Source organism: Nymphalis io, chromosome 3 (assembly GCF_905147045.1).
Source record: "Nymphalis io chromosome 3, ilAglIoxx1.1, whole genome shotgun sequence".
NCBI lineage: Eukaryota > Metazoa > Arthropoda > Insecta > Lepidoptera > Nymphalidae > Nymphalis > Nymphalis io.
The window spans coordinates 12,446,969-12,466,204 of record NC_065890.1 but is presented as its reverse complement, the minus strand read 5'-3'; the positions used below and the strand labels follow the sequence as shown (position 1 = coordinate 12,466,204).

The 19,236-nt window shown below is 33.1% G+C and overlaps 1 protein-coding gene across 1 annotated transcript in view; it reads left to right on the top strand.

Moving 5' to 3' along the window:
* The window catches only part of LOC126781265 (leucine-rich repeat-containing G-protein coupled receptor 5), a 263,720-nt gene that overhangs the window by 178,754 nt on the left and 65,730 nt on the right, over positions 1-19,236 (top strand). The window lies entirely within an intron of this gene.

Here is a 19,236-nt window from a genome sequence, read left to right as displayed (position 1 = left end):
AACTGGTTCTCTATAGAGTAATGTTCTAACTACATTTGAGTATCCTCTTTGGGGTAATTGTATCTTAATGAACTAATCTGCAAGTTCATTTGGTCTATAAAAATGTATAAACTCGTTGATCCGAATTTAAATTAAAGTAACAAACCGAAAAGGTGCAATGTTTATTACTGCTGGTAGGACTTTGTGCAAGCTCGTCTGGGTAGGTACCATTCACTCATCAGATATTACCGCAAAACAGCAATACTTTGTATTGTTGTGTTCCGGTTTGAAAGGTGAGTGAGCCAGTGTAATTACATTCACAAGGGACATAACATCTTAGTTCCCAAGGTTGGTGGCGCATTGGCGATGTAAGCGATGGTTATCATTTCCTACAAAGCAAATGTCTATAAGCGTTGGTGACCACTTACCATCAGGTGGCCCAAATGCTCGTCCGCCTATCTATACTATAAAAAAACCATTAAAATTGTTATTTATCTTTAAAATAAATCTACAACAGCTATTCTGATTCCTCTAGAAGTCTGTCGTTATTTCAATGAAATTGAACAATAGTTTCTCAGTGTCCACCTCTTTTCTGTTCGATTCTTGAAAGATTTATCTTATATTCGAACTGTAGTATTTTATTGACTAAATTATTACTATAGTCTTATTACGGTTTCATTATAAGATATTTTATAAATTTGTTAATAAATTGATATGATCTGTATTTAATATTAATTACTTGTATACAAATATGTTTGTTTGCCTATCGTGGGCGAAATACATTTCATACAAATAAACGATTATTATGATTATTAAATGTTTTTTAATTCGAAACCGAAATTTTGTAAGATGTTAAACAATATAGTATGGACTGAAACGTGTTCTTTGATGAATATGAATACTGTGAGTATATCTACACTGTCGTATACAATGCCTTGTGTATATCGAGTATATGTAACCCGCATGAAGCAGCACCGTGAAATGAACTTCAAACTCTTTATTTGATACTACACAACTACTGCTAATTAAATTAGTAATTACTTTGTAACCAATCCAAAAGTGAGTCTTATATTTAACTTAAACTGTTAAACTAATTAGGTCCATATTATGAAATTAATTAATCATTAATAAAATCATGTAATGAAATCATCAAAGAATAAACAAAAGAAAAAAACAAACTTCGAAAATAACATTAATAAAATAGTCTAATTTAAAATCTCAAGTAAATGCAAAAGATAAGATTTCTGTGGAAGTTAAATTTCGTTTGTGGAAACGAATAAATTTAACATTTTCGTTCTAGAATGTTAACTTAATATTTTTTATCTGTACCAAGTGAGAACCGTCCAGTTTTATTCAGAACTAAGTGTTGTATATCAAAAGCAACACCTGCTAGTAACGGGCCGGACGTCCTAGCTATCTGCAGCCGACAGTGGCGAGCGGATTGTGCACCACCGAAACTTTTACCCCGTATTCATCTACATTTTATTTGTGAATTATTTTCGCTAACATTAAACTCAACCCCATATATCAGAACTATTTGAAAATGAATGCGAAAAGTGCATTCATTTGTTTCACTTATTTCAAAGTTTAAAAGATTTATATAACATACTTTCATAAAACCATTGGACCACAATTCCCTTGCATTTCGTATATATACAAATATGTATACCTTGAATATGAAAATCAATCAAATATTAATGTGCTTATATATATAATGAAAATGTCTATAAATAACAGTCTAACAAAATATAAACTGACGCGAAGACTGCTGTAAGCTAGATAGCTATACTATGCAAATCTTGGTGAGGAGCAAACACACCATGCCCGCAGGCCGGCACAAATATTTGACCTCCTATTATTGACCCCACACCTCTCATTCAATGTGGGCCAAGGGTTAGGTGATAGCTTGTGTTAATGTATATATATTATCCTAATATTGATATTACCATTGAAAGGGAACCATTATAGAATATTGGAATACCAGTTTAGATTCTGTACAATAAATTTCTCGTAACGTATTCGGATTTCTTTGTATTATAAAACTAATAACATTTCAAATAAAAATATAACTACAATTGAGGTAAACAACAATTGTTGAATAAAAATCCGCTGAGTTTATTTCGAACATTGTAGTAAAGTTAATTAATTTATATTTTAATACATGTTATATTTATATTTTTATGCTGTATATTGACTAACTGTAGAAAGAACTGGGTCGCTCGTTAACTTGTATTTTAATCCGTGTATTGTATATTGTTTCGATAATATATTAAAATAAAATATTCTATTTGTAACAACATAATCCTAGGTAGGTTTTACTTGGTAGATACCACCCACTCATCAGATATTCTACCGCCAAACAGTATATTCAGTAATATTGTGTTCCGGTTTTGAGAGTGAGCCAGTGTAACTACAGTCACAAGGGACCTACCATCTCCCAAGGTTGGTGGCAATGTACGAAATGGTTAATATTTCTAAAACCGCCTATGTCTAGTTCAGAAAAAAAACAATTGTATACTGTTAATTTCTAAGGATTATTTATTTTTTATTTATGTACCAACAGAGTATACAGAAAATTATATAAATGAAAAATGTGTACAAAGGTATAACTTATCTCTAACAAGAGATCTCTTCCAGAAACCCTGAATCTAGTGGAGATTAATTACTGTTTGTCATGTTGGTAATCCTAAATAAATAAATATTAACTTTACCAAATACTATTTCTTCGCTTAACGAATAGTACATCGTATAACTTAGCGAAATACTCTCAATAATAAGTAAAGAAAACTTGTCGACCCAACTTGTAAGTTACATTTCTGTATCACAACTAAGCCCGTATGTGGTTAATCGGTTTAAAAACGCTCACTAATGCACCATGAAGTTTGCAACTTGTACAGAAACTTGTGTAGATTGTGGTCTACAGGTTGGGCTAGATTTCTAAAACTTCAAGCAAAAATAACACCTATGTTTAAGGCATCGAATGTCAGATTCGAATGCAGCTATTTTTTAGGTTTCCTATTTCTATAAGTATTGGAGTTCATGTTCGTCCAAGTTTCCAAAGTTACAAGTTGTAACGCTCATGATTTAGAACATATTCTGAGCTGTTGAAAGCTTTTAGCGTTTAGGATGACCACAGGACTTTGCTTAGTTAAGGTGAGGCGGTTGCAAGATTAATAATAATCATTGTAACAAGACAGACGTGGCTTTTGAACACAGTAATGAAATTCAACAATAACATTGAATCGTAAAGCATAGTAGTATTTTCTGGAACATCATAGAAATATCCTTATTATTTAAACCTAGATCTGACAGATAGAGGCGATTGCCATATGACCTTTATGAAAATAATAAAATAAACCCAGACAAAACACAGTATTTTTGCACTTGAATATTAATATAGATATTATAAATGCCTTTAATTATTCTTAATAGTAATTTGATTACAATTAAGACTTGATTACGATTTAACCTCGAGTAACCTTAAACTCAATATTAAAGTTTTCCAATACAACTCTTTTTATGATCATATACAATAAATAAAAATACGAAATCGTTTAATCAAATTCAGCTTATCAAATCCGACATACTCGATCCTATTACTTAATGATAATTCTTCAATTTAGAAACCTAAAGCCAGTAATACAATTCAAACTAATTTCAATTATGTTTATACTTGCTAATAACGTTAGCTTGATTTGTTTACTCGAGTCTGTTTCTATGAACTTAGTTACTTACAGGGGTCTTACTGATATCGTATTGGCAAATCCATTTAGATTCAAAACGTATCTGAGGATTCGTAGTTGGAGTCTTATTTGCAGTCTTTATTGATGGTCCATAATCAAATCTCGCTTAGAAATCTCGATAGCAATAACTCGGACTTGCTACTTCATCAATTTGTTCGATTAACATTTCGAGTTTATCTAGTTCGAATTGAATGCGAGTGTTCTGTAGTAAGGGTGTAGGGATCAAGTTTATGGGCGGCTCGATGTCGGCTCCCGATCGTCACGCGATAGCGCCAAGGGACAAAGGGTTGACTTTTAATGAGGAATCCCACGACAAGGATTTTGTGAAGATGCTATTTTAAGGGCGTTGGCTTTTAGACATGGGTAAAATGTTTGTGTAAGTCATAATAAATTATGTTCATAAATTTTCGCGTTTTGTGTAATAATTCTCGAGATATCTTTAAAATTTTATTACAATTTAAATTTTCTAATAACAACCTACTAATATGTCAATTGCAACATTTATATATATGTATATTGCAATCACAATATAGTTTTAGTTTACAGAACAAAACTACGACTGAAATCGTAGCTAGGTTTAAAATTGCGAACTTTAAAAATGGAAAAACTAACATCAAACAAACTTTCTTAACAGTATTAGTATGGATAAATAATTAGCACAACACTTTGGCTCAAGCTGCAACGGCGGAACTATAACTAACTATGACAAACTTCCACACCAGAACCAACTTCGTTATGCTGTACTGGGACCCAACAATATGACGATGACATTATTATTTATAATGCGGTCGCTCGTTGGCTTGTAAATTTTAATTAGGACAAGTTTGATGTGTATGTTTATGATAACGTTTGTTAATATTTTGAATATCGAACTATATTTACATTGTCTTGTTCACTACTTTGAAATGTACATATTTCAATTGCCAAAAATTTGGCGTAAATAGCGGAATTATAGACTTGACTAGAGTTACTAGACGAAAAAAAAACAATACATTATTCAAGGTGCAAATTGAACTGGTTCAAAGCCAATTTCTGTAGCAGCTACCCTACATAATAGATGGATTAGGTTTTGGCAAGTGTTTTCCTAGATATCCAGGTAGGTTAAGCCGTAGGTTGGGGCCGTCGAAATTGTGCCAACAATTTATCTTTATTTTTGAAACTTGGAATTTGATTGCTTTAATTACATTTTGTTTTTATTTTATATTTATTGTTTATTTTGCAAATAAATTGAAAATTAAATTACATATTGAAATTAATATATACAGAGTTTGATAGAATTGGTAATGTCAATATATACGTATAGTTCTTATACTCAACGAATCGTAAAACATAAGTCACTTTTGAGTTACGACTAAATAGTTTTTCCTATAAGTTTTAAGAAACGTTTTTTTTCTACACTTTTGCATTACGCTTCTTTGTCCACAATGCGTAAGTAAAAAAACTGTTCCTAAATCCATCCAATTAATCTCAACACTGAATATAGAAGTGCACTAATCGCCAAGATTTATTTAATCTATGCAAGCTATGTTACCAATTCTGGTTGTAAATCAAGTGAAACCAAGTTCGCCGAAATCCTCGCCGATTCATTTCTTAGTTAGACGTTGCTATCTACTGCGTATCTCGAACGATCGCTTAATGAAACTTAAGAGAATACTTCCCCAATCCAATATGGCGTCAGCAAAGTCCCCTGGATTTATACCCGTCTAGATACAATCGCGATACGCTCTCACCACACGTAATTTAACTTCCTCGATGTGGATTTATTCGGGTATCAAAAAGAAATTATAAGGATCCCGCTTCCAGGATTGGTTTGTTAGATGGTGTTACCTTAATAGTGGCTTGGATTTCCTTTATACGATTCGTTCGTTTCTTTCTCCATTTATTCTTTCCTCCTTCCATATTGTGCAGTATTCTTATTGTTACAAACATCCCTATATACTAGCTCATGGCAATATACTTGCAAGATAAACGAAAATCTTTTAGCAACGATATTCTCAATTCATTGGAACTTAAAGTGAAATTTATTTAGCTGATTTAGTAGGAGGTTTGTTAGCAATTTATTTTTTACTCATATCGCCCATCAATACATATTTTCATATTAAAAAAAAAATGTCATACCTCTACTTAAATACTCTAAAGACGCTAAAGAATATTCAAAGTGACACAGTTCCAACCTGTCATTTTCCTGCGCACTGAGTGTTTTTGTGATAACACCAAGGGCTTATCATTGAAAATAAATAGCATTTGCATCCTACTCGACATTCATATCATTTGAGTATTAATCTTACTAATATTGTGGGTGTAAATGTGTGTGTGTATGTTTGTCATACCCAATTGTTATCGAACTCAAATGAACACAGAATTTCATTTGTACATACTTAATCTCTTAAAAAAATAAAGTAACGCCTAACTGACGAGTTTTATTTAGTTACAAAAATATTTACATTGTTTCTACGAGTGAAGTCTTTTAAACTGTCTTGAAAAGTTCTGAAGTCGTAAAGTAGTTCATGAAAAAAGAATAAAGATATGGCATCTTAAAAAAACTTGCACAGAAATGTTCAACAATTTGTTTACAAATTTGTGTTGTTATACATATATCTCTATCAGTAATAGCCTGTTAATGTCCCACTGCTGGGCTAAGGCCTCCTCTCCATTTTGAGGAGAAGGTTTGGAGCTTATTACACCACGCTGCTCCAATGCGGGTTGGTAGAATACACATGTGGCAGAATTTCAATGAAATTAGATACATGCAGGTTTCCTCAATATGTTTTCCTTCACCGTTAAGTACGAGATGAATTATAAAAACAAATTAAGCACATGTATATACAGTGGTGCTTGCCCGGGTTTGAACTCACGATCATCGGTTAAGATTCACGCGTTCTAACCTCTAGGCCATCTCGGCTTGTTATATCTCAATCAGTTTTCAAAATTTAACATTAAAACTAACCTTATTTTTTTCGTTATTAGTATAATTCGTTCAATAATAGACTCATTCAAATCGTGTTAAATAAGTGAGGATTATCAAATTTATCGGTTTATTGTTATGCACGCCATTAAGCACAGATTAAACAAATTGAATATTGATTATTTATTAATTACGATTAATCATATTATTACAGACTAATGCAACATTTGTGAACATTTTATACGAGTTTGCAATTATACAAAATTGGTTCCAATTAATCTTTTTTTCAATATTTACTATCGTTGTATTCAAATTTTAAAAAGGAATTATTTTTAATTTAAAATCTTGTTAAGGTCTAAGAGTTGTTCAAGACTTATAACTTAAAACAGTATCTTTGTTAAGAAATATTAACACTTAGCGTCTGAGGATTGATGTTAATTGTTTTTTTTTTATTTACAAACCAACCATTCCGAAAGATCATTTAGCCGGTTTTATATGTTATAACTCGTCTATTTACTAAAGCTGTATAAAATGCACCGAGCTATCGGTAACTTAGTGGCGCTTTAAAATTCTTAAGAAAACTCTCGCTGTAAAATCTTTTAAGTTTTCCGCATCGTAACTCTCGCAATGCTAACAGCATACATGAATGATGGGCGGTACATTGAGAAATATATGGTGTAACAAACACGCTCTTATTTTTATGAAACGCATTTGACAATGTAGAAAGTTATTTAGTTATGAGTTATTATGTAACTGTCAAATATACATTTACGTTTTATATTTATTTTATTAGGGACCATCAGAAGTCACTACACTTACAGTAACAGCCTGTGAATGTCCCACTGCTGGGCTAAGGCCTCCTCTCCCTTTTTGAGGAGAAAGTATTGAGATTATTCCACAACGCTGCTCCAATGCGGATTGGTGGAATACACATGTGGCATAATTTCAGTTTAATTAGACACATGCAGGTTTCCTCAAGCAAGCCGAGATGGCCTAGTGGTAAGAACGCGTGAATCTTAACTGATGATCGTGGGTTCAAACCCGGGCAAGCACCACTGAATTTTCATGTGCTTAATTTGTGTTTATAATTCATCTCGTGCTTAACGGTGAAGGAAAACATCGTGAGGAAACCTGCATGTGTCTAATTTCATTGAAATTCTGCCACATGTGTATTCTACCAACCCGCATTGGAGCAGCGTGGTGGAATAAGCTCCAAACCTTCTCCTCAAAAGGGAGAGGAGGCCTTAGCCCAGCAGTGGGACATTAACAGGCTGTTACTGTAGGTTTCCTCACGATGTTTTCCGTCACCGTCAAGCACGAGATGAATTATAAACACAAATTAAGCACATGAAAATTCAGATGTTCTTGCCTGGGTTTGAAAACACGATCATCGGTTAAGATTCACGCGGTCTAACCACTAAGCCATCTCGGTTTTTTATACATATGTAATAATAAAAACACATTCAAACTTAACATAAAATGTGCGACTCTTCAAGACTGCCACAACGTGCATTTTAAGGTATATTATACATTTTTTTTCTATTACTTATAACAGATTAAAACGTAAACAATATGTTTTATAATACTAAAATACTAAAAATTGCTAACTACATTTCTATAAAAAAAATTAAAAATACACTAAGTTAATTATATTATAATACGAGTTGATGTATGCGTAATAACACATAAACACTGTTATTTTTAATATTTTAAAATGCGTTTCCTTTTAGACATAAATATACATTGTCTTGAGAAAGCAGGAACAAAACCGATAATTCTCAACGTAACACGACATATATTCAACAGCCAGCCAACAGAAAATAGGTTCTAAGACTCCACTAAAATGTAAGTTGAATCTACAAGAGACATAGTTGTGATTTTCACGTACTCTTGGCGAGGGTTCAAAGGCATGGGAGTTACAACTTCGTAAGTTATTGCTGAGACGATAATCGAATGTTTTATTGGATCGATAGTTCTGTATCTATGAAGTTGCTAAATGTTAGTTTACATATACAATATAGTTTATATAATGTTAGTTTATATATAAGTATTTCAAAAAGTTGAAACTTGTTATTTTATTTACAACAGGACGAGCATTTGAGCCTCCTGATCCATCATTATAACATTTTCAATATAAGAAATATTAACTATACGCTACCAACATACCTAACTTTAGTTATTACACGCATAAGGATATTTCTTAACATATCCTTATGCGTGTAATTAACAATTTCAAGACAAAATCAAATTATATTTTGTTAAAATAGAATCTTACACTTTAGCACTTTTCAGTCGGCATTTTACAAGAATAAATTTAATGTAAAGCTATCAACGGTTCGAAATATATCTACTGATAATAACCGGTAAGAATCTTAGTTGTTTATTTTTTTCATTCATGAAATCAAACATCAATCAATAAACAAGTATTGGTGTTTGGCGAAAGTATAAGCAATGAGTGGGTACTCCCTCAGGCGAGTATTTACAATGTTCTACCATTACTATATTTTTTTTCTTCGAGCATATGGGCCAGTAACAGCCTGTAAATGTCCCTTTGCTGGGCTAAGGCCTCCTCTCCCTTTTTGAGGAGAAGGTTTGGAGCTTATTCCACCACGCTGCTCCAATGCGGGTTGGTGGAATACACATGTGGCAGAATTTCGATGAAATTAGACACATGCAGGTTTCCTCACGATGTTTTCCTTCACCGAAAAGCACGAGATGAATTATAACAGAAATTAAGCACATGAAAATTCAGAGGTGCTTGCCCGGGTTTGAACTCACGTTCATCGGTTAAGATTCACGCGTTCTTACCACTGGGCCATCTCGACTTTTTGTAGTGGCATATGGGCCACTTGATAGTAATTGGTCACCACCGCCCATAGACATTGGCATTGTAAGAAATGTTAACCATCGCTTACATCACCAATGCGCCACCAACCTTGGGAACTAAGATGTTATGTCCCTTGTACCTGTAATTATACTACTGTATATATAATACATATATACCACTATTTCAGCAATGAAAGGAGTTGTTCGTGATGATGGTTTCAGGCGTATAATTCATAACAGTATTGCGTAAATTGGCTGAAATATGGCGATAATTGTAGAATATATCGGAAAGAAACTCGCTTTACTGACGTGCGTTGATCCTTATCCTACCCGTGCGAAGCTGGGATAGCTAGCGAATTAATAAACAAAGGAATTTTAGCTTAATAAAATTCAATTAAACTTTTTGTTCCGTCTATGTCACGTTGTATATATTTGACATTGACATAACCAAATGATTAACGTTACAATCCATCCAAACAACATACCATCCATTTTCATTGGAAAATCATTTGAAATGTCTAATTTCGTAGTGATTTTTTTTCCAGTCGAAATATTTTGTTCAGTATTGTTGTATTATTCATCATACTCAACTAATACTGTCGATCTATATCGTAGAAACAATTCCGTGCGTGAAATTGTATAGTAACCAAACGATTTTCGGTCCCAGGATTCTTTGAGGTCATTAATAACATTGTCGTTAATAATGGCCCCGACTGGATCATGCATCGCCACGGTACGTTAACATGCAATTTCATTCGATGCGCCTGGAGTCCAGACGATTAATGAACGTGATGGAGACGGAGATCGTTGGCTAAGAAAACTAAATATTGTAAGGATTTTGTGGAGAAATATAATTAATGACTGATACAATATACCTTATATTATTATATTATTAGAAGCCGAGATGGCCCAGTTTTAAGAACGCGTGAATCTTAACCGATGAACGTGGGCTCAAACCCGGGCAAGCACCACTGAATTTTCATGTGCTTAATTTGTGATTATAATTCATCTCGTACTTGACGGTGAAGGAAAACATCGTGAGAAAACCTGCATGTGTCTAATTTCACTGAAATTCTGTCACATGTTTATTCCACCAACTCGCATTGGAGCAGCGTGGTGGAATAAGCTCCAAACCTTCTCCTCAAAAAGGGAGAGGAGGCCTTAGCCCAGCAGTGGGACATTCACAGGCTGTTACAATATTATATAATATAAATCAAACCAATATTTCGTTGTTCGTGAGAAAATAATTGCATAACAAGGTTTTAAATATATATCTAAATATTTATTTATATTATTTTATATCAAAAGGTGTGTAATATTATTAATGAATACATTGCATGATGCGATCACTTGATAAGTTTGTCATAGTTATTGTTAAGCGAGCGTTGTCTTATTTGCTCCTTAAGTTAAGAAATAGTTTCAAATCTACAACATAAAAACATAATACTATCGATTACAAAACAATAATAAGTAAATTCCTTAATCTATAAACATTGAATGTAACAGAAACGAAGTTCTAAGAATAAAATATTTTTTTTAGTATTTCAATTTTGATCTGCACATATTCAAGTAACCGATGTCCCTTTATTCATAGAAGAAAATATATTTTAAAAATGTCTGTATTTGTGCCAGCATTAAGTATGACTAAATAGGTTTTGTTGAAACTCTCCGTAATATAAATTTACACTTTTATGTAACATAAAAGATAAAGGTTAAAATCGTGAAAAAAAACCAGTTCCATATGAATATATTAAAATCTTATTAATGTTAAATATACATTAATTATACCTAATGATGTTGATTTTCATTAAGACCTATAAATTTTGAAAAACAAAAGAGTAGCTACTGAAATTCTTGTCGATTGTTCTCGGTTCATTCCAAATCGGTGGCAGATTTATAGCATGACGTTTCAAAGGTGCTTTTAAGAATCTACTTGAATAAATAATAAAATGTACTCTTAACTTTATAGTCTGTACGTAAATCAAGACAATAGGTACAACAGAAATATCTGATCGATAGTGAATGTAAAAGTAATCATTCGACATAGCGTTGTACGGAAGGTTGAGTATGAAAGGTTGTTTTGTATCTGGCAGCCTGATTCCCAAATTATCCGCAATCAATCGGACAAAGGAAGGGAATGAGCAAAGTTATTTCTCCTTCTGTTGGCAATTTATCACGCGAATCATTTGTTTCGGCGGTATTGTTTACGTTTTCTGTTGAACTACTTAAGGCGATCTCGGTCGGGACATTTCAAGTATATAGATTAGAAGCATTTGAAACTAGAATTCTTACAAAGTCATTAATCTTATTTCATGGACTTGGAATTTACTGGCATTTGGATAGTCTATATTCTTTTGATTTATTATCAAAATATATAAAAGAATAACTGACTGACTGACATATCACCGCACAGTGGAAATTTAACCCCTTACGTGATGTACCTTCCATCAACATACCCTTTAAGGAATGAAAAAAACTTCATTTTTGAAGAAATTGATATTTAATAATTCTGAATTATGACGCGAGCGAAGCCGCTTTTGAAATGGTAGTTATGAAATATATGTGAAAGTATCACAGACTATGACGACAGAATAATTTGAAAACAACTTTATCAATGATGCATGTCAGGATCATTTTTTTATCATAGGTAGATTTGTTTTACTCGCCAATAAACAATATGGAATCTCCTGGAACCAACATCTCCCTGGAAAAAAGATAGAAATAAGAAATATAATATATATGATATTAACCGGAACTAAGTGACACAGATAATAATAATAATAATATCCTGGGACATTTTTTCACACACGGCCATCTGATCCCAAATTAAGCTTGTACAAAGCTTGTGTTATGGAAACCAGACAACTGATATACTACATATACTACTTTTCTTTTTGTAAATACATACTTATATAGATAATTACACCCAGACTCAGGACAAACAGACATGTTCATGCACACAAATATCTGTCCTGGGTGGGAATCGAACCCACAACCGTCGGCGTGAAAGGCAAGCATCCACCAACCACGCCAACCGGCTCATAATAAAATGATCATATCATAATAAAATATACAATATAAATATATAATCATAATAAAATACTACTATCGTGTAATATTAAAGGTTAATATATTAAATCGATTTCTAAATTCTAAACTTACGGCTAGTGTTCTGTGTATAACGAAATTGGCTTCCATCCAAAACCACGATACGGATATTATTTACACTTTGACTTTAATGCGATACGAAATAATTCACAAATATTAAACTATATATAAACAATTTGAACGATCTGACACGATATTTTTTATAATATATAATTATATGAATTTACTGAGCAGATAGGATCACGCAAAGCCACCGAGTAAAATCTCCTTATAAATCGATTGTGAAAAAGCAAATTGCATAACACTTTAATTCACACTTGGTTGTAAATCGATGGCATTACAGACTACAATATATTTTGATAGTATTTTAAGATAATAACACACAAATGATTTGAAACGATTATTATAGTAGATGCGCTCGGCGCTTGGTCGATACTGTTTATAAATAAAAGAAACCAAATATCCAGTTCGCAGCCATTTATTGTACCCTCCATATTAACAACTCCCTTTGCCGCCCTTTTTAAAAGGCTATGTTGCCAACTTAAAAATATTAAAAAGACTGTTACCACTTAACAGAAAAATATATCATCATACTTATTTATAAATTATAACAAAATCAATGAAATATGTGAAAACAAAACAACATAAATTAAATATATACTATTAATATGAAATATTTATCAATCACCTTAGTCACTAATTGCAGGTAGTTTAGATAAGTTTGGATAGCCGAGATGGTCTAGTGGTTAGAACGCGTGAATCTTTACTGTTCGATCAGAATCGCGTGGGTTCAAACCCGGGTAAGCACTACTGACTTTTCATGTTCTTAATTTGTGTTTATAATTCATCTCGTACTTGACAGTGAAAGAAAGCATCATGAGGAAACCTGCATGTGTCTAATTTCATTAAAATTCTGCCACATGTGTATTCCACCAACCCGCATTGGAGCAGCGTGGTGGTATAAGCTCCAAAACCTTCTCCTCAAAAAGGGAGAGGAGGCCTTAGCCCAGCAGTGGGCCATTTACAGGCTGTTACTTAGATAGGTTTGTTACATAGGCGTCGTATTTAAATGTAATATAATATGATATTATTAATTCTACTGTTGATATCAATTGTGAAAAAAAATCGCACTGAGTATTTATTTCAAAATTGGATTTATTTTAATCAATAATGTGTAATGTTGACACAATCGTGCATTATAATATGTCCTGCACAGTTCGATAGCCTCCCTTGAGAATGGCCAACGTGGGCGGAATTGGTATCATCACATTATATATTTATAACTCGGTATATAGAGAGTTTCTGGTTCCATGATAAATAAAAAACAGAGTTCCGTCGATAATTTGATCGTTTATTCCATTTGATCGTTTCTCTACGTTAGTTCACAATCGAATGATTTGTAATAGTAATAAGCACCCCTTTTTATTGATAAACAAATCAATATCTGACGGGCCGATTGGCGTGGTTGGTAGATATTCGCCTTTCACGCTGAAGGTTATGGGTTAGATTCCCACCCAGGACAGACATTTGTGTGTATGAACATGTCTGTTTGTCCTAAGTCTGGGTGTAATTATCTATAGAAGTATGTATTTACAAAAGAAAAGTAGTATGTGTAGTATATCAGTTGTCTGGTTTCCATAGTACAAGCTCTGCTTAGTTTGGGATCAAATGGCCGTGTGTGAATAATGTCCCAGGATATTATTATATAACAAATAATTTTATTTTGGGCAGGCCAGTTGGCAGACCACCCGCCCGATGGTCAGACGATTTTAGGAAAATGGCGGGTGCTCAATGGATGCGACTAGCACAGGACCGGGAGAATTGGCGCGCCTGTGAGGAGGCCTATGTCCAGCAGTGGATTAATGTGTGTGTGGAATATGAATTTTATTTTAATGGTGTAGTTATCTCGGCTATACTACGTTTTCACGGCTAAACCAATGAATCGATTTTGATGAAATTTAGTATGGACGTAGCTCAAAGTGTAATTCCTACTACTATTAATCTAATATGCGGGCGAATCCGCGGGCGAAATGTAGTACAATATAAAATAAAGAAATATTAATTACAATATTGTAACTTATGTAAAACATTTTTATGAATCGAATTCAAAAATTGGTGGAACTAACTTTTATTACTGCAATACAAATTTTCCACATTTATTGTTATGATACTCGTGCTATCTCCCTATATACACTCGCTATATGTACTTATACGTTTATAAAGCATTTACTTTTTATTAATAAATATGTTTGAAATTAGAATTAAATAATTTCATTTGACGTTATTTAAAGTGTATTTATCTTCGGATTAAAAACTTTATTATGAATACATTAAACTACTTAATTTATAATTAATCCCTCAAACGAAATACAAACTCGATTGATCAGAATCCGAACGTTCGTGTAATCCAATTCGAACAAAATAATATTAAAATTTACCGTTTAATAAAATTCACTGAATTATCGAATTATATTCGGCAAACAGACGGACATTTCATTAAACGAACACAATACAGCAAAATATTCACTACATATAATGACAGTTTTAATCCGACACACCGGCATCGTATTTAATTGCGAATAATATTTTAAACTTTCATAGTTATGCCATGTATACACATGTGAATAAATTATTAACAACAAACTATCCGCTAACGATTGTTTAATTGAAATCGTGGGTAATAGATTGTATTTTCGCGTTCATTAATTCATAATATAGTGTATTAAATTTATATGTTTGTGTACACAGCCGATATAGCTGATATGTTTACTTACTATGTTTGATGCTAAATTAGATACTGGTTAATCAATTGGTAACGTGTTAAGATATAATTAAATTCTACATTTAAAGCAACCCTCAGGGTCTCATTATAGATTTTCTATTAACAAATATATAATACTAGTTTCCACCCGTGACGTCGCTCGCGTATTGGATATTGGTCACGGATTTAAGATATGTAAAGCCTCCTATATCCTTTCTTGGGGTCCAAGCTTGCTATATATCAAATTTCATCAACATCGGTTTCGTGGTTTAGCCGTGAAAGCGTAACAGATAGACAGTTACTCAATTACAAAATTAGTATAGATTACACAAATAAATAACAAAACCGTATTGAGAAAAGTATTTTTATTTAATTGATTTTTTGATCACCACCGCCCATAGACAGTAGCGCTGTAAGAAATGTCCCCCGTGCTAATAGTTACACTGGCTCACTCACCGTTTAAACTGAAACACAACAATACTAAGTATCGCTGTTTGCGATAGAATATCTGATGAGTTGGTATTACATACCCGAACCCAAAAAGCCGTGCCTCAAAGTAAAATTTAAATTCAATGAATTCAAATTATCGTATTAATTATTTAAGCAATTTACTTATTGATAGTTGTAAAAAGAGCACATAGATTTAAGAAGAACCGACGAAATAAACTCTACTGGTTTTATAGTCAAAATATAATTTAAAATTTATTTTATTTTAAGGTGCCTTTTAATGTGCCATTAACTTTGAATACATTTTGAAAGTTCTTTCAAAACTTTATTTATTGACACAGTTCATAATAATATATCCGCTAGGGTATTTGCTGTAATTTTTTCACAACGATATTGCTATATACATGTTATATAAATTTTCCCTTCAACAATGCTATGAAGATACAAATTTTGACTTTTATTATAATTCATACTAATATCATTAAATTAATAAACAAAAATATTTATGTTATAATAGATATACTGTTAACATAACTATTGGTATATGTTATATTTAAATCGCCTTAGGAAATGTAGAATATGAATAAGTTATATTCATTAAACTACAAAAAATTTGTATTATTAAGTTTCCTTATTAAATACTTAAAATACCTTAATTAATAATAAAGCCCAACAGTTCTATAAACTGGATCTAAAACGGAAAAATACAAAGATAACAGTTAAACATTGTAAAGTGAATATATGAATTCAAATTTTATTCATTAAAGGAGCGCAGGTCATTTGATATCAGAGATTTATCGGAGCGGCGTATCGCAGTTGATATCGTTAATTAAAACTATCGCGCGAGAGACGATTTATAAACACATGACACGATATATGTGATTACATTTGACTTTCATATCACATCGTAAAATTCAATTCGATATTTCCATAGCTAGGTGAAAGTCGTTCGTTTTAATCGAATACATTCTCGGTAAAATATTCAGACGAGTTCAGAGGCCGTTGTGTTTGAAAAGGGATTTAAAGAGAACTGCTTAAAGCTTTAATGTGAACGACAGTACGAGACAATAGCACTTTATGACCGATACAAGGGTTGATTCTTTTTGCTCGTGAGCGCGACTCCCTAACGACTTCCTCGCAAACGCGCATCGAAATGCAACGATTCTGAAACACGCGCGAATAACCCAACGTCGCTGTGTCGCTTACTCGCACCCTCCCTTTGTTACGAAAAGACACGAGCAAAACGGGTGCGATTGTTCCAATACAAACGGAAATATTGCCGCCCGTGTGAAAAATGAATATTTTTCCAGTCGATAGATAGTTCACTGTGTTAGCTCTAAAAATTTTAAAGCAACGAAAAATTAGCTAAAAAAAATTTTATAGACCATTCAACACAAAAAATATTCGGAATTTTTATATTTTACGTACGAATTTTTAAAGTAACGACCGTAACTAGTTAGTTTACAGCGGCAGTCTGTCCGCAGGATAGTGTTCGGTGAAAAATTACCGACTGAATAGGGATGGCTAAGCGTAGCTTTTAGCCCAGTTTCGGAACGAGCGAAGTCACGGCTCGACCTGGCGATTTCCTCAGACCGCCGTTCAATTTGCCGGAACGCATCTGCTAGCTAAATAGCTTGGCTTCTGCTACTGGCTCCGAACGAACTCCTAATAAACGGCCGCTCTAAATAAGCGAACTATTTCGTTCGCTTATATTTAAAGAAAAAACTAAAAACATTTTCGAAAGCATTTAGTTTGATCAAAGGGTACTAATTGTCCAGAGTGGGTTCTCTACTAAAAGTGGTTTTATTGCGCGCGGGGAGAATGGGAAGGCAAGCAATTTGGCGGTCTGACCGCAAGAGCGCATGTTTATTAGAGACATGGACCTCGCCTCGGCCCCCGATTTGCATAACGGTCTCCGTCGTAATTAGAAACCATCTCGGACGTCCCTCCTTTGTCCCGTCAAGTCTGCCGGGTGACGGCAAACGCCTTGTATTTATCCGCTCGAGGATAAGCTGTATAATCCGCATTAGGACAAAACTTAGCGCATTTCCGTTTAGCGAACTGTAATACTAAGTATAATTGCATTATATTGTATATGTTCCTCGCTTTCCGCGACTGTAAGTATTCAAACTTTAAGTAATATTTGTTGACAACGAAACTTCCCCAACAATCTCGTCTTTAATGTTTGTTCACTCATGCATCGGCTGTTATTCATTCGTTTGGTCTAATTTATCTCTGCGACGAAAATTTAACGTCATTTGGAATACCAATATTTTCTGTAAAATATTTATATATGTAGTTCTAGTTTCTTAAAATAAAATTACAAGTTATAAATCACATTTTTTATATTAGTATATACGATACAAACTGCAACAATTATTTTATAATGTACAAAATGTACCAAATATTACAATATATTTCAAACTGTCTTGATATATTCAAATAAATGCGTCTGATATTGACATTGAAATACATCCCGAGGACATTCTTTTTATAATGCGTAGTTTAAGTGAACATATCATCATGTGAATAAACGAAGCAAATCTCATTCCTTTTTGCAGTTCAGAAACAGTTATAGTAATATAATAAAGCACGATTAAGTTTGTGTATATGCGAAAAGTAATACGGCACCTTTTAGTTTCCTTCACCGTTCCACCTTTCAAATTTCTTTCACTTTCTTTGAATAATGTTAATTTACAAAGTTATTAACATAACTTTAAAAAAAACATTATTCCAAGATCTACTGTACATATTTAGTTATGAAACTTTAGTTTAGCTTAATTGTCACTTAATTAAATCCTTATCAAAATAAATAATAATTCCAAACGCTTTATGTAGATTAATTAATTTTGCTTAATTAACACTGCGATTCGAACCAGTTTTTTTTTAATATCACGAGATATTTAAATAAACGAATGAAAAAAATACGCAGGACGTGTTGTACTATGCTTTAGTTCTCGGCTACGAGCGAATATATCGCTTGCCGAATGTTTATATCTCATAGATTTAAAAATAACAAGATTAAAATCCTTATTTTACCAGTACAAAGTCCAGACGGGCATCTAGTATAAGACATACATAATTATGTAAGTGAAACAGTGTTGCGCGGTGTTAATGTATCAAGTAATAATTACGTCTTCCTGACCGATTTCCGCCAAGCCGGCAAGCCTCAAGATACTAGCCAACTAAGCGACACATTATAGTACACAAGTGCGTTCATAAGCACAGGTGCGTTTTCCCATGCTCTCATAATCCGATGAGACGGCAAATCCGTTACGACCGTAGACAGTTCAGGCGCAGACTCCAGGCGTTGAGAATTTCTAGACAGAAAAATTCAATTTTTTCTAATGGCCCGCCCCTGGTTTTGTACACAGGACCTCGTGATCTGCAACCTTATAGCTAGCCACTAGACCAACGAAACAGTAAATATATCAAGTACAGAACAAGTCACAACAGCTATCTCATTA